Source organism: Grus americana, chromosome 4, assembly GCF_028858705.1.
Source record: "Grus americana isolate bGruAme1 chromosome 4, bGruAme1.mat, whole genome shotgun sequence".
Taxonomy (NCBI): domain Eukaryota; kingdom Metazoa; phylum Chordata; class Aves; order Gruiformes; family Gruidae; genus Grus; species Grus americana.
In genome coordinates, this window is record NC_072855.1 from 30004272 (window position 1) to 30027520 (window position 23249).

At 42.6% G+C, this 23249-nt stretch overlaps 1 protein-coding gene across 1 annotated transcript in view; it reads right to left on the minus strand.

Annotated features, from left to right (window-relative positions):
- LNX1 (ligand of numb-protein X 1) overlaps positions 1-17352 on the minus strand; it is a 179213-nt gene extending 161861 nt beyond the window's left edge. Inside the window, exon 1 of the mRNA XM_054823891.1 lies at positions 17295-17352. The gene's annotated coding sequence lies outside the window, so the exon portion shown is untranslated. The remainder of the gene's footprint in view (positions 1-17294) is intronic.
- Positions 17353-23249: the final 5897 nt, after the last annotated feature.

Below are 23249 nucleotides of genomic sequence, written 5' to 3' on the forward strand. Positions count from 1 at the left end.
GGAAGTACCCAGATCACTCAGAGGTGAAAAAAGCCCTGTTCCTCTCCTCAGCATTGCTTGGTGCTCAGCTCCCAGGTCCATGTCCTCGCCTCTGTCTATCCCTCCACATAAGCACCAACTTTCCCATTCACTGTGTGGGCAGCCCATCACCCAGCCAGCACCCATGGAGATCGGGGAGATGTCTAAACGAGGGGCACAGCAGAGCCTCTGTCCTTTCTGGATTGACTCTGAGGTGCCTTACAAAACTTGACCCCAAATAAAAACAATGGTAGGCAGTTTGTTGCAACAAAATGAGTCGTGATGGGGTTTTGGGAGAGTGAGGAATACAAAAGGCACTTGCTGACGGCAAAAAAATGTGAAATCCTGGAGATAAATGAAGATTTCCTTTGTTGTGCAATAAAACTGGTCTTTTAAAATTTAACCAGTCCTTTCAAAATATTTCCAACTCCCCTCCCACCCTGCTGTGCTGCCACAATTACAGCAGAAAACAACTGTGGAGAAAATTAACAAGACATTGCTGATACTGCTGCTTTTCTAGCGTGTTTTTCTGCCTTAATTTCCCTAATAGCAGCAGCATCTAAAAATATTGAAGTACATAACCTCGATGACATTTTTCCTATAGCAAATTAAAGAGTTAGATGTCATCCTCCTCACATGAAATATATGCTGACCTGGGACTCTCATATCACAGTATGGCAGCACCAAAAGACTTTCTGAAACAAGTCTGGCTTCCACAAAGAAATCCCTAAAGCAAAACAGATTATTTAGTTTATATTTTGGCAGGGAGAAAAGCCATGACATCCTTGACTTCAGGGAAAGGCAAACCTGCATAGATCTGCATCGGTCCTACATGAGGGACCAACACGCCTGAGAGAGCTCTGAACCAAAGCACGTCTCAGCTTTGAAAACTATCATTTTGACTCTTTTATTTAGAAAGCTCCTTTTATAGTCTGAAAACCTAAGATTCAGGGAGTGAAGTGCATGCTACATGAAGGTTTAAAACGATGGCAGAAACTTGCACTTTGCCAAGTATGTGTTGTGTGTTACCTGTGAATTTCCTGCCCTTTTGAATAGTAAGTTGGAGGTAGGACTTGTACCATGCTTAGCCCTTACTACATTAAAACCTTTTTAAAAGTCACATGCCACAGAGACACAATGGCCTTTTTTTCTAAGCAAGTCTGCAAAACCCTGTTTTCATGATGGATGATGTATCTTCTGATTGCACAGAAAGCGTACATTGACATTTTAGGGATGTAAAGCATGTGTTTTTGAAATGTTCCAGAGATCAACATACATGAAAATACAGGAGCATTATTTTCCAACACAGATCATGAAAGTTAAGCTTCTAAGTTAATGTTTGGGTTCCTGGATATGAATTACAGAAAGATCAATTTATAATCCTAATATTAAGTGTCTAGTCTGTGCTCTACAGAAAAAAAATGTGACTATTATTAAACCTTAAAATCAGCATTTTTAGCAAACAAAGTGGAAAGTCTTCACTAGTACTAGCTACCATAGCACCTATGTCCACATCTACATAGCAGAATACCGAGGAACTTCTTTGTGCCTTTGGAGGGGCAGAAATTAATGTACAATCCAACTCTGCTGGTAGAATTAATTAATTACACCTATTGCATCCTCCTAGGAGTTCTGTGAGGTGGGGATCAGAGCTGGAAAAGGTGTGGTGTAACTGGCTATTAAAACATGTCTCCTGAACCCATTCTCAAAACCCACTTCAGCAAGCACCGCTGCTGTTTCCCATGGGAACCATTGGTTTATACTCAGGTCAGCAGACGGTCCTCCTCTCTCCATGCTTACTTAGGCTTTGACCCAGCAATCCACAGTCCCTAATCTCTCTTTCAGGCATGCACTCGTTGACTTTGTTTCATCTTCTCCAAAAATAAAAAATTGAGGGAGTATGAAGCAAAAAAGAGTAATCAGAAGGAATGTACAGTCTTTGTGATGGTCTCAGCACTGAATTAAAGGGCAAAGACTCTCCTGTGGCAACATCCTAGCAAGCACAGGTACAATAAATGTTGCTGTTTGTTGTAAAAATGGGAAGAATTTTGCAAACATTAGACTTATTAGATATCTGCTTTTGTGGAGTGGAGATCAGAGCTTGGAGGCCATTCTTTTGCAGAGAGATACCAGAGAACTCAAAATGTTTTACAAGAGGAGGCAACTTCCACACTTCCCATCTCCAGATGTGGACACCACAGCAGAGTTGATGCTTATCTAGCACCCCAGGGGTAGGGCTGAAGGCAAAGCTCAGAGCAGGAGCCCGCCCACCCCAGCTGTCCCACCAAGACACTTGCCCCCAGGCCAAGGGGGGAAAAGGCTGTGGGAGATTTGGGGTATGACTGGAGGAAATGGCTTAGCATGTTCAGAAAAACAAGATCAGAGGCTTATTGAAGATAAATGGCGTTTTGAAGCCTTTAAGTCAAAATACAAATTAAACCAGCTAACTGATCAGTGTTGGAGCTAGTAAGGATTTTGTTTACTAAAAAAAATTATAACATCTGATCAAAGCTGATTGTGGGGAAACAGCAATGGCTGATTTCTCCTTCCTGCACTGGCCTGACCCACAGCACCTTCTCATTCAACCCAGAGTCATGAGAGAAAGAGAAAATAGAAAGGACCCCTGACTTGGGATGCCTCCTGTTTACCTGGGACCCCTATCCCTGCAAGTCTGAGGGCATGTCCTAGTTTTCAACTGGGATAGAGTTAACTTTCACAAGAAGCTGGGGAGGAACACAACCAGGACAGCTGACCCAAACTAGCCAAAGGGATATTCCATACCATGTGATGTCATGCTCAGTATATAAGGGGGGGAGCTGACCAGGGAGGAGGGATCGCTGCTCAGGGATGGGATGGGCATCAGGTTCCTGGCAGTGAGCAAATTGCATTTGCATCACCCGCTTTGTATATTATTTTATTAGTATTGTTGTTGTTATTTTCCTCTTCCTTTTGCTGACCTATTAAACTGTCCTTATCCCAACCCACGAGTTTTACCTTTGTCTTCCGATTGTCCTCCCCATCCCACCAAGGTGGGAGGAGTGAGCGACTTGTTGGCTGGAACTAAACCATGACGAGGCATAAACTGGCCATCAGGATGGATCAAGGGAAAACATCGTGTGAATGTTTTGTGCTATGGTACAACCACAGACCTTGCTTGTTCCCCTGGAGAATTTTCTGCACGCACATAATGGTAGTAATAATAATAAAAATCTCCATGGACTGTCGAGTCCAAACCAAAACACTTCTAACTCTTCCAGTCTTCAATTATCCTCTTATTGCTGGGCATAAACCACCCTGCGGTAGGGGGAAAAATATTTCAATAACAGGGTGCCCTGCCAAGGCTGATATATATTCTCATTCACATATCAGTTTGTTTCTGTGTAAACCCAGAGGGTTTTTTCCACTATGGGCTTCCTTCCAACATCAGGCTGTTGCACTAGCTAGCAAGTAGCTGAATTCCTAAAAATATTGACAAGGAACATGTCAATGCCTATGTGTAGTGATACCAAACAGATCCCCTGCCAGAGCCATAACCTTTTTAAGCAAAAAGGACTAGCTGGAAAGCCCTACAGAGCCAGTCGGGGCTGCTCGCTAGCCGATGCTGAGCTTTGTGGCCAAGGACCTGAACCCCGTCATCCCCAAGCTCTCTCCGTCCACCAACCTAATGACTTCAGCAGATACGAAATGGTTCCAGAGGCCATATATTTTCTCTTGGACACACATAAGCGGTCCCTACTGATTTCCATGGCATATTGCTATTTTTACATCCTCTTCTTTTTTTCAAGGGTAAAGAAAAGTCATCTAGGTAGCCAGTAAAGTGTGATGAAAGGATCAATTTCAGACAGATTTTTGCAGCATGAGATGTATCTGTATGACGACCTGGCATTATAGCCTGCTACCCCCCTGGAGAATGATCTACAAACACTCCTGGGCAACACTTTTTCCTAAAATATTTTGTTACTTTTTATTGTACAGCTAAAGGCTGCCTGGAACAAATCTTATTCTGTCCCTTCCTTATAGCTGTGAATGGACTCAGCAGCCTATATAACCACCCAGAATTTCTACCTCTCTCTTTTGGCCTTTCTAAATCCATCCCAACACATCCCTGTTTTGCTGGTCCTGGCAGCTGAAGTCCCCCTGGGTTTTTTCTGGCCCCTTTCTCACTTTCTTGTCCCCTCTTTGCTCTCCGTGCATGAGTACTTCTCTCATATACCCCATGGCTACAGCTGCATTCGCTTGTGTCACCCCTCACAAAGTGCCCTCAGGATACGGCTGTTATTAATTGTTTGCCATGCCATGTACAAGGAACCTTTCTTTGAGGACAAACCCCATACTGAACCCAAACAAGACAAACAAGGACATCAACTCCTGCCTGAGATGGTGTCTTGAAGATAAAGGGAAAGAGGTTCCTGTGTACATCCGTCAAAGAATGAAAATACCCAAGAGGGTTTTACAAGATATGCAGGAATTTGGAATGGTCCGAACATTAAAATGGAAATGCAGTTAATATTTTGGATGAGCCATCTTTCAGTCATTGTGCTTGACTGATTTCACATTTTCATCCATCAAGGTGATGAATTTGTCAAAACAAGGCAAAAAATATATAAGCGTAACATCCATGCTAGAAAGACAATATATTTCAATGGGGTCTAATGCCAAGTGGAAGATTTATCTACAAGAAAGTTATGCTGTTGCCAAATGTCTAGTCCTATAAACTGATCCAGTTAAACTAACGTAAAAGGTTCTTTTTACACCCTTTTTTTCCAATGCAAAAATAGCTTCTTATAGTTTGAAATACGTTTGTTCCAAACGTCTCTAAAAGGCTGAGCCTATGGCAGGATCCACAGCATTTCACTGGCAGGAAGAGCGATAACTGCAAAGAGCTGTGTAATCACCTTGTACTTCCTGAGCTCTGGAGCTAAATTGTGCCACAAAATGAAGTGAAATGGCATGCCACACACTAGAGAATCAAACAATACTGGGAGTGATACAGGGATCGTACTTTGCAGGAAAACCTTAAAGCAACTTCACTACCTAAGCATCCTGTATTGAAATTGTAATTCATACGATTACCAATTCTGCTATTGCTGCTTCAAAACAAAAATGGCTAAAAGGTTTTTCTGAGAGGATACATTTATCATACCTGGGGTTTGGCAAAAGAAAGTATTATCCTCTCTTAGATTTATAAATTCTCTGAGATAGTTTCAATATGGAAAAGCAAAATCTTCTTCCAATATAGACATCTACTCTATTTACGTTTCTGTCAGCCCTAGAATTCTGCAAAGCAGAATACAGTTTCCCTGGAGTACAGCCCAGCAAAGAGTTGGTGAATAGTTTATATTTTATAACAGTGCCTTAAGTCTCTGTTATTAGCTATGCATTTGGAATAAGACATTTCCTGAGTCCTCACTTACTGCCATAGCATTACAACACTAAATCAAACTTTAGGTTTTTGTTTGCTTGTTACTTCAGGAATTTTCCTTATTTAAAGGTATATTTCTTTGTTATAAGGAGAGGAGAAAAAAGACAAAGAACAAAAGACTCTTCTTTTGAAGGAGGAAACAAGGTTGCAGTACATGCGTAATAGAATAAATATATATAATGTGTGCCACTTCACATGTATAATTTAATTTGTATGAGGGTTTTCTATTCTCAAAAATAAATAATATTATTCCCTTTAGTTTTCTGTTAAAGAATCAACAATAATTAACAATCATGAAAATCAGTATTACAGTAGATGTACATGCAGAAAGAGACTTGCACAGGACATTTTGAACAGAAATATTGTGTCTATCAAAGGAAATTATTCCCTCGATAATTTAAATACAACATTTGGGAGGGTTTGGATTTAAGCGTGTTGGATTTCTTTTACTTTGGATGCATTTTTTTTTCTTCCTTTTTCTGTAGCCTGCATTCTTTTGGAGTGTCAGGGGCTGCAATTTGTTTGACTAAAGCCAAAAATGTGGTTTTGCTTTGTATACTTAGCATTAGTTTCTATGTAAGATACACACTGGACAAATCCAAAGTAAAGGTCTCTTCCAGCAGAAGGTCAGATGCTTGGTGCCTTTTCCATATGTTCTGAACTGCGCTGCTGGCTGGCTGTGTGTTGAAAAGGAGCTTTGAGAAAGAAATCAAGTCCTCCTTGCACATCTGGAAATGTTGATGGTCAGTTGGATTTTAAAGCATTATGGTCATTCTCCACAGCAAAGATTCAACATACCTTCAAGGCAAAAGCAGTGAGTTCCAAATGCTCATGACATTCCAGTGGTCATTTGAAATGAAGAGAGAATGGATGTAAAAAAACCTAACAAATGACCTTACACCCTTCAGAGTCCCTGTGTGCTCCTGACAGTGTCTTAAACTTTTACACTGCTATTGCAGTAAGACAAAACACTTTTGTTGTTGTTTTTTACAGTGACTTCAAATTGTCAATATGATTTACATCATGAAGCTCATCCTGAAAAAACTTAAGGAAAAAGGAAGACAGAAAAACATTCTCAGGCAAGAAGAAAGCCCTATTTTTCCTTAAGAACCTAAAGACAAATGTGGCTGAAGTGGAAAAAACAAATTGTCCTATATGCCCCTAACTAAATGAAAAGATATCGTGCTTCTACAGATGAAAATATCTATGGAGATAAAATCTCTTTTATTCACAAAAAGTACTGTGTTTCATGTACATAGCTATTACAGAATCTTCTTTCATTTCGAGAAAGTATTGTATGTTTATCTAGTCTCCTGGAATACAGAGAAGGGACATATGGTGAGCATTTTTGGACCATCAATCAGATTCTAGTTCATCAGTCAAATCTGTGAAATGTAAACACTGTCCAAAAGAGCAAGGTTCTTTCATTTTTTTAAATATAAATTGTAATATTATTCATTTAAATAGTTGCAAATTCTACGTTGGAAACATTTTCATTTTTTTGGTGTGAGGGTTTTACCACCTGACATGCCTTCAAGAGACATAATTTTTCTGAAAACAATGGAAAAACACCTCTAAAAATCAAGCTCCCTATGTCTGAAAACATAATTTCGGAGATGGTCAAAATCATCTGTTGTGTTAGTTAACTGTTGGTTGACTCAAGGCTGCAAGACCCTCTGTACTCTCCCAAAGCCTCTGTATTTCGTGCTAGGATCAGTGATTCTCACTTCATTTTGCTTGGCTTGCTTGTTGGGGTCTTTTAATTTGCCTTTGACATCAAAGTGATTTTGCTGAAAAGACTTTATCTTGGTCTGTATCTTATTTGCAGCTAATCTGTTCATCTGGTTTTCCAGTATTGAAAGACCTACAGCTAGTATTGAGCCATCATGTTACAGGAAGCCAATGACTATGTTTTGTAGTCAGCTGAAGTCAGATAACTGCAACACAACCAGGGAATTTGGGAGCAGGCTGAGCACGGTGCCCTGGGACCTGTGCAGTGCTTGCTCACGCTCCTCCAGTTGGGTCCAATTTTACATTCCCCACATGTAAGATAAAGTCTCTTTCTTAAATACTTGCATTCTTAGATATGGGCAGGTCCTGCAGGCTTGAGTTCAAATGAAGAGTCTGACTTGCAAAAATCTTGATCTATTGGGTTATCTGCAGCTGACTTGCCAAACTGTGGAGAAGGTTATAAGGCACTTTATAAGGCTTATCTGCCACTGCAAGTTTAACAGGTAGCATGAAACTGGAGACGTGCAGCCTCAGCTACCTGGTCATAGCTGCGAACAGCAGAGAAGTATCCTACTGTGTAGGCAATCCCTTTGGCTTCAGCATGAACACATGCAAAGTTAGCTTCAATGGCATCAGATCTCTGTTGACCCTCATTTGTGCCACTTCCAGTGGATGCAAGCCCCAGGGTGGTTCTTCCTAGGCACAGTGTGTGCTTTGGAGCAGAAAGGCAGTGCAGGCTCTGGACTAGAGACAGTGGTTTCCTTCTCTTTACCAAAGGTCCTGCTCTGAGAGTCAGGCTCTCTTGTCCCTCTCTCCATTTACATTTATATATATGAAATAATTATCTATTAAAAACAATAAAAGTTTACAGAATGTTTAAAAATCTCTGAAGATAATCCTTAAATTATGGAATAAACTGTTCAAATGCTGTGTAAACTATATTTTAAAATGACCAGCTGTGGTAAATAGTTTGGAGCATTGATAAACAAGATGGGTATTTTTTTTCAGCATGCTAGGCCAATTGTTTGTGAAATGTTCTTCAAAACCTCTTGAGAAAATGCTGAAAGAGACATCGTGGAGCTGGAGGGAAGTGTCAGGCTCCACGGGGCAGGCAGGGTGGAAGATGACACCGGCGAGATCCTCCGGGGCACTAGTTTTGGGGTCTGAGCCCAGACCACTAATTGCAAAAGAAACCTCTGGGAAGTCAAGGGAAATACAGTCCAGTGAAGTCATCTGAGAGCAAATCTTCCCCAATGCTAAAACTAGCTGCGTAGGGTAGGGCTTGGGTGGTGGTGAGGTAGGAAGAAGCTCACCCTGGGCCTCAGTGTCCAGCTTTGGCTATGGCCTGTGAGACACTCAGAGCTGGCATGTCCAGTCTAGTCGTGCCTATGACAGCAACCATGGTCACGGCACCCTGTAGATATTCCCTGAGGCTTGTATTTCAGGTGATCTCTTCCTTTACAATCTATGGATTGATTTTAAACGGCTTTAGTGTAATAGGCTTATCCCTGGCCATGTTTAATCCATTAATCTTTTCGACATGCATTAGTTTGCTAAGAGGCAAGGCCAATTCAGGATGACAGTGAAAAAGAGACCACATTCAAGCAGTAATTGTTTCCATGTCAAAGACGAAGGCCTAATCTGCATAAGGCTAAGAGGTTCCTTTTAAAGTTTAACATAACCGGGAACACCGTCAATATATCAGGCATTATTTTATCTCACACGTAGCCTGTAGATCTGAGATAAATTAAAAAGCAATTAATTTTTGGCTCTGATTCGCCTCTGGGATTTCCTGAGTGTCCAGCACCTCCAGCCGGATCAGCCTCGTCGCTGGCCACCCTGGTGCCAAAGTCATTGCTGTTGCCACACAAGGTGAAGAGCCAGCAGGTAAATTCTTGAGAGATGGATGGGATTTCCAAATATAACTCCAGGAAATTTCCTATTATCAAGGATCTAAACATTTAACGAAGAACAGATGATTGATATTAATCACACTGAAGTAAACAGGCGATGTTCTTGATTACAGTGTTGGGCCTGTGCTGACTCAGGGCTTGCTAACGTGTTATGCTGAGATGTTGTTCCTTCAGCTGTACTTTACACTGCACCCGCTGCCAGTAAAGCCCAGTTCCCTTGAGTAACATCGGCATTTACGCTAGTAAAACTGGTTTTAAATTAAATCCTGTGACACAAATAGACAAAAGCAAAAGCATGAGAAGACAGAGGGCAAGACTGCGAATTCGGTATCCTGAAGGCAGTTGCTGGGCACTTGTGACTTGTAGTCCTGTGCCTTCAGAGCAGGGATCGTGTGTAGGACAGGTAGGCTTCCTGGTCAGGCTGTGCCCCCGTGTCGCCGAGGAGATGCCTGCTACACCACCGCACGCTCCCTCCCACACACATGCTCTCATTAGAGCCACGCTCACTTTGGTTCTCGCCCATCGGGTGACAAGGTGGGTACGTGCTGCAGAGTGAGCCGGGAGCGGGGCAGTGTTCCTCAGTATAGCAGCTTACAGGCGGGGCCTAGGGCTCTGCTCAGCTGATGAGACCAGTTCACGTGGTGCCCAGCACAGTCGATGATCCTGTGTCTCTGGGCTGAGTAACACAACTTGCTATGGCTGAGCATTGCAAGAGACACACAACCTGCCCACAGAAGCATCACGCAACAACCCCCAACGCCACTGAGGAGCTGAAAGCTAACTTACACCTCTTCATCCAGCCCTAGAACAGGCAACAAGGTCCCAGCAAGCAAATGGGGGGAAACATCATCACTGCATACCAGAGCCCCATTGCTGTATCCTGAGTACAGTACAGCCCATCCTTGCAGAAAATCACTTCTGCAGTCTGGTGTGTAAAAAAAGACACTAATTTAGCTAACACTGCTGTGTTTCTGTTGTGACAGGAGGAGAAACAACTCCAAAGTATGGTTAAAAACTCCAGTGTCAACACTGCTTCTTTCTGTGAGCAGGGAACAAGACTGAATGCCTCACACACGGTTCTTGTCAAACAAAACTTCATGCACAGCAACACAGTATGCCATGATTTCTTGTTTCTCCCAGTGCAAGAAGGTTCCCATTTGCTTTGTTATCAGATGTTATTGCTTGGCTTTGATGCTGTTCCCGGTTAAGTCAATGGGAGTTTTGTCTCGAACTGTGATGGAGCAGCATTATACCCATTCCACACTTGCGCTCTTCAAGAGAAGCCTGTTACGACTCTTAGGAGATATTGTGCCTGGAGTATTGTGGCTGCTCTGCTTTTCAGTTTGTCAGTGTTATATATCCATTTAGGTTTTAGTTTAGCTATGTTTCAGACACCTCATCCAAACCCACAGGCATTTGATAACTGAACCGCCTACAGAATTAAAAGGTTGCAATACCTTCTTGCAAAAATGAGTCAGTGCATTTGTCAAAGCTTGACTATTAACCATGTACACTTTCCAGCTGGATGCAGAAACTTTTAAAGAACATCTCATATCAACAAATTAATCTGGCGATAGATTTTCAATAGCCATTAATGAAATGCTTCATAGACAGAGCACTGAAAAAATGATGAGCCATTCCTGGGGCTAGTTATGAAAACATTGACCCTTAGGCAAGGATGTATTAGCTAGCTAGCCAGCTTTGAAAATAGATTGACTCTAGCTGGTTTTTAAAACAGCTCTGAAAAGACTGCAAGCACATCTGCTGCATGTTAAACTGGAAAAATTTGGCACCTGAGGAACTGTTACATACAATGTAAGGACTGTCAGACCCTGCAATATATCCCACAGCAAGAACTCTGTGCGATGCAAAGCAGGTTATGTCAGACTCAAGAAGCAATATTAGACTCTGGATACAGCAGACAGAATTGAAATTTGACATGCTGCTTAAGGGGGAGCGCGGGCAAAGTGGCTTGCTCAAGCCGTGACTTCTGCTGCAGAAATTAGGCTTTAGAAACAAGCTGTGGCCCATCCCATTAACCTAAGCTGATGGGTAAAAGGGCCTACAGTCCCCTGTTCCTGCTTTGCACTGACTGCTGGATAAAGGCTCTGCACCTCCTTCTGTGGGCAGGGTGGGTGGAGAGCTGGCTCCAGGGTGGCAAGCAGGACCAGCAAACCGGTAGGTCACGCAGGGAGCTGGCAGTGCTGCCTTTCCCTCAAGGAGAGGATCTGGGAAGCAGATATGATTCAGCTGCTAATGATTTATTGAGTTGTACCTAAAACAGAGTTTGTGGAAAAGCTGCATTTTAACCCTTGGGATACTGGTCATATAAAAAGTCCATCACCTGCATCTCCTTGTGAGGAGAGGACAGTCTCTGCTTTCCACCAAGGCACTGCAGGCAGGAGTCTGACAAAAACAGGGAGCTCCTTAGCCTGATCTGACTGTCAGCAGCCCAAAGCAGCTCTGGATGCCCTGTCCCTGCACCCAAAGGTCAGAGCTCCCCTGCTGTTAGCTGGGCTGCTGGTGCCTGAGTGCTCCCTAACCCTCGCTGGCTCCTCAGCCAGCACACCTCAACTGAAGCACCGTAGAAGACAGCCCCTGAGCAGCTCAGGCTGCAGACGTCCCCTCCAGCAGGTAGGCAGGCTGGCAGGCAGCACAGGAGCAGAGGGATCTCTCTGGCTGGCATGGAGGGAACCAAGAGATGTGCGTGACCAGGGATGAGCCTCAGGTAGCAACAGCGAAACAAGAGCGGTAGGAGAGGAGCAAGCTGCAGGTCTGGGTGTTTCCCAAGACGGCTGCCAGAAAATTCAGGTTTCCCTTGCCGATTTCCACACCACAGCTGCTCATCACCAACAACAAACCCTGCAGCATTTAATAATTTAGGCTTTTGAGTTCCCATACTGAGGTGGGAGAGGGAGAGAAGAAGGGGAATGGGGGTTTCTCAGGGTAGCCCAACTTTGTTCCAAGTTTACTGAAGTGTATTTTGGGACTAGCACGCTGCACGGGGGACAGAGCCTTGACCACAAAATGGCTAAAAGCCCTTTAACAGCTTTTACAAAGGGAGTGGTCTGGGAAAGTTTTAGAAAATGATGCAACTTTCTCTGGGAGTTAGAAAATACCAACATATATGTATACTGTGTATTGAGCACAATGATTGCTGGTTGTGACTCACCAGCCACATGAACTGCTGTTACCTCAAATCTTCCATGAAACGGGGGGAAAGAGAAACAGGGAAAGTCATCAACGAAGACTTGTTTTCTGCATATTTTTTTTCTCCTGTCTTTTCCAATCTTTCTAGCTTGGGGTTCTGTACACAGAATTGTACCAACCAAATGGAAATACTTTCCATGAAAATACTACAGCTTTTAGGGTAAAACTGGAAAGCAATGTTGCATCTTCTTGCAAAATTTTCACATGGATTTTTTTGTGTTTGTGTGAAATGTTTGCATCGAAAGGGGTTTTTTTCCACTGATGTGTGTACATACTCCTTAGCAGTATTCTAGTGGAAGTGTTTGAGTATTGCTTACTTTACCTGCTTAAGCAGAGCTGGGTATCTAAGGTTTTACACTGATATATCATCTTCACCATACAAGGTTTTAATTAAAGGACATCCAACCAAGAAAGAGAAAATCTATTTAAGTTGCCAACAGGAAAAATATTGAGAATGAAATATTTGCAAATGGTCCACAGCTGAGAATTATTCCCCTAAGAAACTTAGAAGAAAAGTCAAGTAATGAATATGTGAAGCGTTTGCAATTTGCACTTTCAGGAAATAAAATCAACTGGACTGTTAATTACAATCATTTGCCTGATGGTAGTTAGGATCTTCACATGAGGGCTAGAAGCCATCTACTGCAATGTCTAAAGACCTTTTAGAGGATTAACGTTAGGACAGGGAAGTGCAGCTCTGTTTAGGTCTGGTTTTGTTGTGCACAAACTTTAATTTGCTCCTGTATTTTTTTCTTGATTGCTTTATTTGAGTGGTTTGTTACTACTACATCCTGGGGCTTTTTGCTTCCCATAAGTAACACCTGCTGTTGAGAAATCTCTGGGTCCCATTGCACGTACATCTTACACTCTTGTGTTTAAGCACTCATTAGCTCCAATGGAGATCATTTGCTTTGGGTGGTCCTCACTGCGTACGCTATTTTCCATACAGTACTCTACAAGAAACCAAGGAGGGAGCGGGCCCCAGCAAAACGTGCTCTGGGAAGCCAGCTCTGCCAAGCAAGCCTGTTAACAGGGTTTTGAACAAACCAGAGCCCTGTTAAGATCAACAGTTTGATTCACAGGCATATATCCTATGCATATTCCTGCAAGTCATAGATTGCTATCTGTAGATCTTAACCCAGTAAGAAAAAGCACAACCCACCAGGCTATCGTATGCAGAATGGCTCACTCTTGTGCTGCTCAGGCACCAGGAAATAGCGAGGAGGCCACACCAAGCCAAGTGGGTTGGAACATGCCGATAGCACAAGTGCCAGACCTCTTAATAGAGGGAAATTCTGGGGAAGCTGAGGCTCTCCAACATCCCCCCCAGCGTTATTTTCAATCTCATCTGGCTCAGATTCAGTAACTGGTTTTCATCCAGTTGTTATTTCAACTGGGACCAGGAGAACTTCTCAGGCATCTCGGTCATTTTTAAGTCAGTCCCCTGTGAAGGCAATGCAGAACCGAAGCACCACAGCCACAATCCTGTCTAACGCCCCCGACTCTAAAGCTCTCCTGCAAGTCCTGCACCATGGGACCTGGATCGGGCAGGGGAGGAGGTGGCTGCCCGTGCAAACGTGCTGGCTGTCAGCAAGCCTGTTCCCATCAGTGGGCTAAGGGAAAGGGCTGATGCTGTCTCAACATTATCTCAGTGATCAGCCAGCCCATGAGAGCAGCAGGCTGCGTGGGATTCACCGGCACACAGCACTAAGGAAAATCAGACTGTTGCTTAGTCAACTCAGCAAGAAAATGGAGGAAGTTTTCAGGAGCAGAAGCCGTTTCTAAAATAGTATTAAAGTATTAAATATTAAAAATTGGAGATGTCTATACACGATAGTGCTGGGAATTACACAGTAATCACTAAAAATATCTGTCTAAGCTCAGCTTCACCTAAGACATGAAAATCCATCCTGGTTTGTGATTTGTGCAGAACTGAAGCACTCACCCCTCACAATGTCCTGTGGATTTGATGTAGGCATCTGTATGTTCTCACCACATTACCTGTCACTAGTCCTCTCTTGCTGCCCTCCCCCCAGCTGAAAAAAGGGAAGCCATGGCCTCTCTGTGGTCACACCGTTTCACTAGTAAGGCTAGTGAAGTAGAAGTGACCTTGTAATTTTCTTCTGTTTTTGCCACCATGGAAAATATTAGTACCAGAATTGTGGCCACACTGAACCACTCCTCATTTCTGATTTCTCTTCTCTGAGTAGATAAGAATGACCTAGGGCCTCTTAGTGTGTTTTACATCAAAGACTGATGAAGAGTCCTGACAACCTTGATGTCAGTGCTGTAAATAAACCATTAATCACACTGCCATTCCAGGGAACAGCCTTCTCCCAGAGGGCATGAACCTTCTTCAGGTCACTAATATAAACCACATCTCCTCTAATCCAGTGGGGTGGTGGTAATGTCAGGACTTTCAAGGTGGGCTGACTCTGTGTCGGGGGTGGGGGGGGGGGAATACCCCATTACTCTCATTTTAACACATAGGTCATTGTTATGGTTCCAGTAGATTATAAATGGTCAATTAATGGAGAAGCAGTTACAGTGAATTAAATAAAGTGCATTGCAGTTGGAGTTACAGAGAGAAGTGGAAAGAGTAGAAGGCTCAGTGTCCTGTTAAAACTTTTGCTTTGGAGTTGAGTACTGCATAAAAACTTTATACAGAGGTGTAAGAGAAACGATAGGGTCACTGATCTGGCAAATGACCAGAAGAATGTGGTTCCAGCAGATGCTGCAGCCTAATGCCATCAATACCAAAAATGTGTCTGTTATTAAAGAAGAATCTGATTTTAAAATCAATGCCAGGCCACTGCCTTGTCAGGAGTATTCTGTGTCATGACACACTGTGGAAGCCTATAACTGACTCTTTGATAAGACTGTCAGTGGAAATAACATTTTTTGGGTTTTATATATACATATATATTTAAAACCAAGCATTATATGTATATAAGATGTATGTTATAGATATTGTATAGAATACATACATTATACATATTATATATTTATACATACACACATATGTATTAAAATAACATATTAGGATTATTTGGTAATACAGCTAAAGTCAGTCCAACCGGCACTCTATGGCTGGACTATTCAGCCATCACAGGTGAGTTGCAAGCAGAAATCTGGTCTTCTGACAGAGTAGCTTTTGCAATGGGAACTGCCTCATTAAGCATGACTGTCTGCATCTCCCAGTGAAAAAACAGCATAGAAATGATGATACGAGGGAGCTGGTTGCCGCCTCCCTGCATTAGAGACTCCTGAGGGCTGTCTGTGATTCCCAGAAGTTATTCAAAGTAACCCTAAATCAGGGAGCTCAGGGCTACTTTAAACTATGCTAATACAATTTTTCATACGATAAATTACCAAAAAAAAAAAAAAAAAAAAAAAAAGGTGGTTCTGAGTGCATGTGAACCAGTTGGCACTGGCCATTTTCACACACTCCCTCCACACCGCAGCCTGGCACGGAGACTGCTAACACAGCTTTCTGTTACCAGAAGAAACAAACCCCCACACTTTCCCTCCGGAGGCTGAGCCTAGGGTTTAAGGCTGTGCGGTGTGGTTTACGTATTCAGTCCAGACAGCACGGTTTTGAAGCCACACTCGGAAAACCTCTGCAGAGCAGAGAGGGCGGTGGGTGGCTGCAGGCTGCTGGGGCACATTGCAGCCCTCCTCCTGGAAGGGGCTCTGTGGTGTGACCAGGAGGGTTCACACCTTTCCCCTGCCCTCCCCCAGCTCCACCGGCTGTGCTGGTTTTAGGACTCTCAAATTAAATGCAATATCTCACAGCTTGACTTCTCTAATCACTTTAAAACCTGACACTTGCTAACCCATGTGGGCAACGACATGGACCTGCACAAACTGGGCTACTGTCTGAGGGTCTGCTGGTCTGCTCTGCGTTGCAGACCAGGTACCACAAAAGCCCAAGCTCTCATGGGCTCCACAAATAGAGCTAATAAACTACTAACACCTCATGCAACTAAATCACAACTCTGCTGTGCTCCATCTATTTAAAACACAGTCAGTGCCAGGACAAAGGCTCTGAACTTCCCCTGCTAAAGCTTTGGGTCACCCTCACTTGCCCTATAACAAAACAAACCAGGGCGTCTGGGGGTGTGCGTGTTTGCATAAGCTTGACTCTAAAAGCTTGACTCCCTTGCCTGATGCCTTAACCAGGACCAGAAGACGATGTTGCTGACTTGGAATGGTGTTTCTTAAGAGAAAAATGAACTAAACAAATGCTTTTCTACGTTGAAGCACAGATCAGTTGTGGAGTCCAAAATGCTGCTATTTAAAAATGCTTTTTGCAAACAAAGGGTCATGAGTTTCCAAGCCGTCCAAAGCATCGCTCTCGCTACAACCGTATGTAGGTCAGGATTCAGCACTGTCCAACAGTGAGATTCATGAGCTGGGCCTCCCACAAGCATCCTTGGGGAGAGGAGCACAAGGTAAGCCGCCTTCCACTTCTGTCAACAGAAGCTCAGATGCTTTTTTCTAAGCCTCATGCTATGGTCCGCATACTTAGTTTTTCAGTACAATTATTTATTTCAATTTTAAATTGTAAGTTGCTTTAAAATACCTACTTCAAGGCTTTTCCATGCATGTACAGCATAATCTTCTGAATTTGAATTTAATTTAAAGGCATGAACCCCATTTCAGAAACAATTACTTTTTAAAACTCGTATTTATTACTTTGGTCCTTTTAAAGTAACAACAGTATGATAAAGGTATAAAATATTGGATTTTGCCTTTTTGTAGTTTCTTAAGGAATATTTGTTTTGAAGAGTGTAGTCCATAAAATAAAGACAGACAATATGTATTTAAAGCATGTTGCTTCTAATCAAGGAGACTTTAGAACTTAATTTATTCTAAATAAAAATACCTGACTGAGGTTCCCAATACATAGATTTAAAGGTGTTCTGACAGCCCGGGACAATAAAAGAGTATTAGCTCTAGTACCACCCATTTGACAGAAATAAAGTTTCAAAAAGTACCTGTGAGCTGGACAGAAGATACCCACGAAGTCTTGAGAAACAGAGATGAGCACACCTTAGTGCTTCTTCTGACCCAGACTGCGGTTTATGTGGGCATTTCCAGAGTCACCAGTGAACACTGTTGGTAAAAATGAACCCAGGAATTACACACATGGATCATACACAAATGTCCTCAACCATCCTCTAGTCTCACCACATCTGTCTGTGCAGGCTTGCCATGCCGTGTTTCCATCTGCACTGCCTTGCTAACGTTTCACGGGCCGTACCACCACCTCTCCTATCATACCCGCTCCTCTACACCCTGTCACAGCTTTCCAGAAAGGTGTCAGTGTTGCTCTGCAGGTAAGGGGAGGCTGAGGGGCTTCAGCTGGGTTTGCTGCTCCTCGACTATCCTGCCCACTCTTCCTTATTGCTGGGCCTGGACGCGCTCATCTGCTTCCCTTTTACCTCTTCCCTCCCCTGAAGAAGATGCAACAGTTCAGCATAGGAAAAACAGGCAGCAAGACCTACTGGTGACCTTAGGCTGCCACCAGCAGCCTGATGCTCTCTACACCCTGGCTGATCTTGCTTGGTGCCTAAACCAGTCCCAACACACTTGGCTTTCCTCTCCAAGCTATCAAGTAGGGTTTACAGCCCTGAAGTAGCCTAAAATTTCAGAGGCTGTTTCAGACGATGCAGCCATCCATGGTCACCAGGAAGGCTCCACAGCTCCCTTCCAGCCCAGGGAAGAGCAAATGCTTGTAAACAAACGAATATTGTTTAGCATTAGCTACCACAGCCTCCATCTGATGTGTATATCAGAAAAGAACTTTCTTCTAAACAAGACGAGGACGAAGTACAACCAATCAATTTCAATACCCTTAAAACATAACAGGATGCTGTTTTGTGATGGCTGGAGGGATACTCAGCACCGGCTACTAACACTACCTTATGAAGAGAACATGGTACGTGACATGCTAGCAAACATGTATTTCTCAAAATTACAGTCTGATGCCAATCTACATTCTACAAAATGTAGGCAAATGCTTCACTTAAAGCATATGGGTAAAAAAAAAGCCCCATGTAGAAGTACATGGGACTGAAGCCTAAGTCTGTAAAACTTCAGAGATGCAAAAGCAGCACATATTTTCCAATGTTTCCAAGTGTGATAGACCTTTAACTTTACTGATGAGCAGAATTGTGCCCAGGAATTTGAAATTGTTTCAGAATTATTGTTAAATACAAAGCCCTTGAAAATACCTATAAGCAAAATGTGGTCCTTTTGTTGTTGTTGTACCATGGTGTATTATCAGGAACAGTAATCGTTCCCCTAAACCAGAAATTCTGCTAGTTGAAACAACCCTCCCCTCTTTTTCTCGTACAACCTACATTTGGTATTTAAGCATGAACATACTTAAAATTAATCAAACCACTTTTTGCATCTATTTCTGTAAGTGCTGCTGGCCGTTGCATTGCTGTAACACATCATCAAGGAAACAGCCGGCGGGAACAAGAGTTCTGCAGACTGACAAGACAAGCAACTTTTATTAAATGCAAACTGTCAACTTCTGTACTTTAGATAAATGCTTTGATTTAGGAGGGTCAGAGACAGGCAGAAGGTGTCAGCAGAGAGATTGGAAGGTCTCTGGGACTTTTTAAGAGATTTATAAGTTGACTTTTGTTTAACTGTTTGGTTTTTAAGTATGTTGGTTTCTTTGAGGTGCTCAAACCCAGGTTGACATACCTTCTAATTTTGCTGTGTGCTGACTGTGCAAGTTTAATAAAAGCACTGCAAATTTTCACTGTTCTCAGTGATTTAGCAGGAAACCTCAATAATCTTACAGGTAAAATGACCTAGAGATAGCCTTTCATCTGCAGTCTATGTATGCATCGTAAAAACACAGAAACACAGTCAGCACCAAATGCTGCAACAAAGACCTGAGGGTTTTGCATCACTGGGCTGCAGTTCATTTTGTGTGTAATGAAATTATCGTTGTTCTTCCTCATCGACAGAGCAGTTGGGTCAGACTTCTCCTGATCTGTGGGTGGGGGCTGCTGTTCTCTACCCAAGCACATTTATACTCAGTTGGCCCCTGGCAGCCCCAGAACTGGTTCTAGCTCCGGGGAGAGCAGGATTTTGCTTGTGGCGACAAAGCAGTCCTGGTTCTGTTGCTTATGGCAGACATGTGGTCAAATGACGGCTGCTGAGGGCAGGGCAGCTGTGGGGGGTGGCAGCTGCTTCTGGAGGAGGATGGAGGAGCTGCTAGTAGAAGCATTTCTGTCATCATTCAGTTTTGCTTGTCCTGTCTCCCGTGGCACCTCCTGTGCAAAGAGGTAGGTGCCAGGGCTTGTCCCAGGGCAGGAAAAAATCATCTCTCCTTGCATTGCTCAGAAGCCTTAGGGGGATGTGGGAGCACTGCTGCCAAAGAGCCAGCTTACAAACAGGAACTGGTGGCCAAAGCCCCCAAGCTCCAGCCCTTCGTGCATTTTGTGGAGGGCCTGGTAGTAGGAAGGGAACCCTGTTCCCAAGGGCACCATCAGCATCTCTGCTCTGGACTCTGTGTGTGTCCCCATCGCTGCTGTTAGACCACTTGTGATAGAAGAGCTGCGGCAGAATTTTCTTTTGAAAGTTCACTTTTAAAAACAGAAACATGGAAAGTAGTTCATTGCTTTGACTTATTATGGGAAACACGTGTGAGCAGAAGGTAGTAGGACCCACCTGCTAGAATATGCTGCCCAGTGTCATATCCTATCCTTTGCTATTGGAAATAATTTGAAAGAACATTTTTGACTTTTCCACACTTGCTAGCCAGTTTAAAAAGGAGATTGCTCGTGGTGTTATAATAGCTGCTTACTTTTATTTGGGATAGCTGCTTTTCTATATGTGTTTTCCTGATGTTTTTGCAGAAGAGGTTATTTCCTTCACCCTCACATGGTTTGGGAAAAAGGATTCTAAATTTTAATTTTAATTTTGTTCTTATGTGTTAAGAACAAAAATGAGACTATCAGCTCCCTGGAGATTGTTTAAGATATGAGCTGTGAGCCAGATGTGGGCCATAAAACTCCACAGTTGAGACTCCTTGCAGGCAGCTGCAGTCACCTATCGATGGAGACTGCAGATCCCAGCACGCATTGAAGCCAAGCCCCTGGGATCAAGGGAGAATATTCAATGCTCTGACTCAAGACTTCCTTGAGACACATTTCTATCTTAAAAGCATAGATTCTGTTATCAATTTGATTTTATAAAAATTAACTTTTCCCTCTGGGGCTTCTGGCCAGTGGAAGACTTACATGAGATACCATAGTCTTCTACATATAAATAATTATGAGAAAGAGAAGGTTTTCTTCAAATAAATGCAGCATAGAGATCCTCATGAATATGTAGACTTACTAGTATTGTTGCTCTTCACCTTGCATAGACTGAAATTATGTTTTGTTAATCCCGTGATCCATGAAAGACATAAACCGGCTGCAATATTGCTGGAAAATGCCCAGCCACCCGAGAACATCGAAATCACAGACAAATCCAGCAAGCTCCTCATTGCAAAGTTATCACTGTTGGTTAAATGCCTTAAATACTCAACGCTGTATCAGGCACAAGAAATAAAGTTCTTGTCCCAAAATGCCAACCTAAACAGTCCAAAAGCTCACACATAGATTAACTGTGCGACACATGCACTAAAAGAATTATAATCACGGTATTTCACTACTTTCAACCAGTTTGATAGGCAACTTCCTTATGGGTTGAAGACAGCAAGGCCCAGAGATCTCAGGATGCAGGAATTCATCATCACCTCAACCAGAGATGGGTTACACATCTTACATCTGCTCAGGAATGGATGAGCAGCATGACAGGGCTGTGCTGAGCCTTGTTTTGTGTGAGGGTAGGTTTTTAAGGAAAAAAAAAAAAAACAAAAAAAACAAACCCAAAAAGTAGCAGGAAATGTAAAGACAAGCACAGAGAGAGACTGAAGTCACTCAGACACAAAAACGCATTTGCAGGACAGGTCTCAGTTTTGGGGTCTGGTGCTTGGTCAACAAAGTTTGGGCTTATCCCATGCGTGCCTGTGGCACTTTTGTACATGCTTTGGAAATAAAAAGGTCTGTGGTGAAGACATCCCTGTCCATCATCACCACTGTACAACTGACCCAGCCTGCAATACCCTGCATTTTTGGATTGAAAGTAACTCCATTATGTCAAGAAGCAAAATTAATTTATGATGGGTTCAGTCTTGTCACAGTTCCAGAAGTCTGCAATAGCCACTAGATACACTAAAAATTTATTTCTTCATTCATGATACTTTTGTACCTGTTATAGATGTGTAACATAAGTGTTACAAGGAGTCATAACTTGCATTTTAAATTGAAGCACTGATGCCATCTCAGCTCATAGCTATTTTCAAAAATTAGTGGCATAAACCAACATCTTAAGATAGTCCATAGGCCATTTCAAAGCACTGTGCTATATAGAAACACAAGTGAGTGGGGTTTGGGGCTTGTAATTAATTTAGGTGCTTTAGGTGCTTTTCTTGCCAACTGTTATTATTGTGGAGGAAAAACGTTTCTGTGTTCATTTAAATGTTGAGAGGGTCAGTGCGAAAACTGTTTAATTGCATTAGACAGATGACACCAAATAGATTTCATACGTACGTCGCAGACAAAGACTTAACTGCAAAAATTAACAGATTTTGTTTAGATGGATGTGACTATGCTTGGGCTTACTACAAAAAGAGCTATTTTTTTCCTTAAATAATGTTATTTGTTTGCACTGGCACAATGTGTTCAGTGCAGGATCTATCAGTACGTCCAAGTCATCCGTTAACTTCATCCACTGTCTCAGATGTTTAGAGTTCCCTACCCTATACTGAGTGAAAAATGGACACCAAAGCCACAGGGTGACCTGAACTGACCTAATGTTTGATTGCCTCCATCCCAGTTCATGGGTGAGAGCTGGTGTTGACTTCCACAGTCTTCTACACAGCTTGTAATTGATTTCCATTTGACCTGCAGTGTTTAATTTTGTTCACCAAGGAGCTTCTAGATCATCTTTGTTGTCTGTCTGTGAGCGGGTGAGGTCAGTGCACCATATGCAGGCCTGGTTCCACCGGGGGTCACAGGCAACTGTCACCTACTGAGGGACCACCAAGGTCCATTTTGGATGCAGAAACAAACCTTTTATCCCTTAGCACTGAGCGCGGTTTTCCAGAAACTCTCGACTTCATTTTAAATCAACATTTAGTGCCAAATTGAAAAAAACCTCCTAATAAAAACTAACAAATTTGTCTTCACTTTTTTATTTGACAAGGATTTTTAAATGTGCAGACGCTTTTGTTTTCAGAAAGCAATCTGGCAAGACTTTATGCTGGTAATGTCTGTTCTGGTGTCCATATGTGTCCTTAAATAATGGCACAAATATAGTAATAACAACAGATAATAATCATGCTATTAATAGGTACGCTATGAATAATAGATGTCTGAGCAAGTAGAACAGTGTGTTTCCAGGAGCCTGTTCTATCACCTGCATTATTCTCCTCAGTGCATATTTGAAGGTTCATTTATATGGTTCAAGGTAAATAATATCAAGGTGAAATTATCTCAGTCCACCAGGCAAAGGACTGCTCAACTCTCCCAAAAATGCAATAGCGTCAGTAACCCAAAGCAAAACCTCTACACTCCAATTCAGTACTCACTTTTTTTTTTCTTTTTTTTTTTTTTTTTGGTCTAAATGCAAACATGGCCATCTCTCATTTTGCTTAATCCTGTTAACAGAAGAAATTCTTCTATTTCTAAACAAGTATTTCAAAGCTGGTCGCATCCTGCAGGAAGATGTACTTATTGGACAACGTGGAGCATCACCATTATTTACATGAAGGTGCTTCCTGTTAGCATGGTATCCTCCTTTCCCTGGCCTCATATTTTACTTGGTGCATGTGGCTAATCACTCTATAAACAGGAAGGACACTTGAAAGATCATCT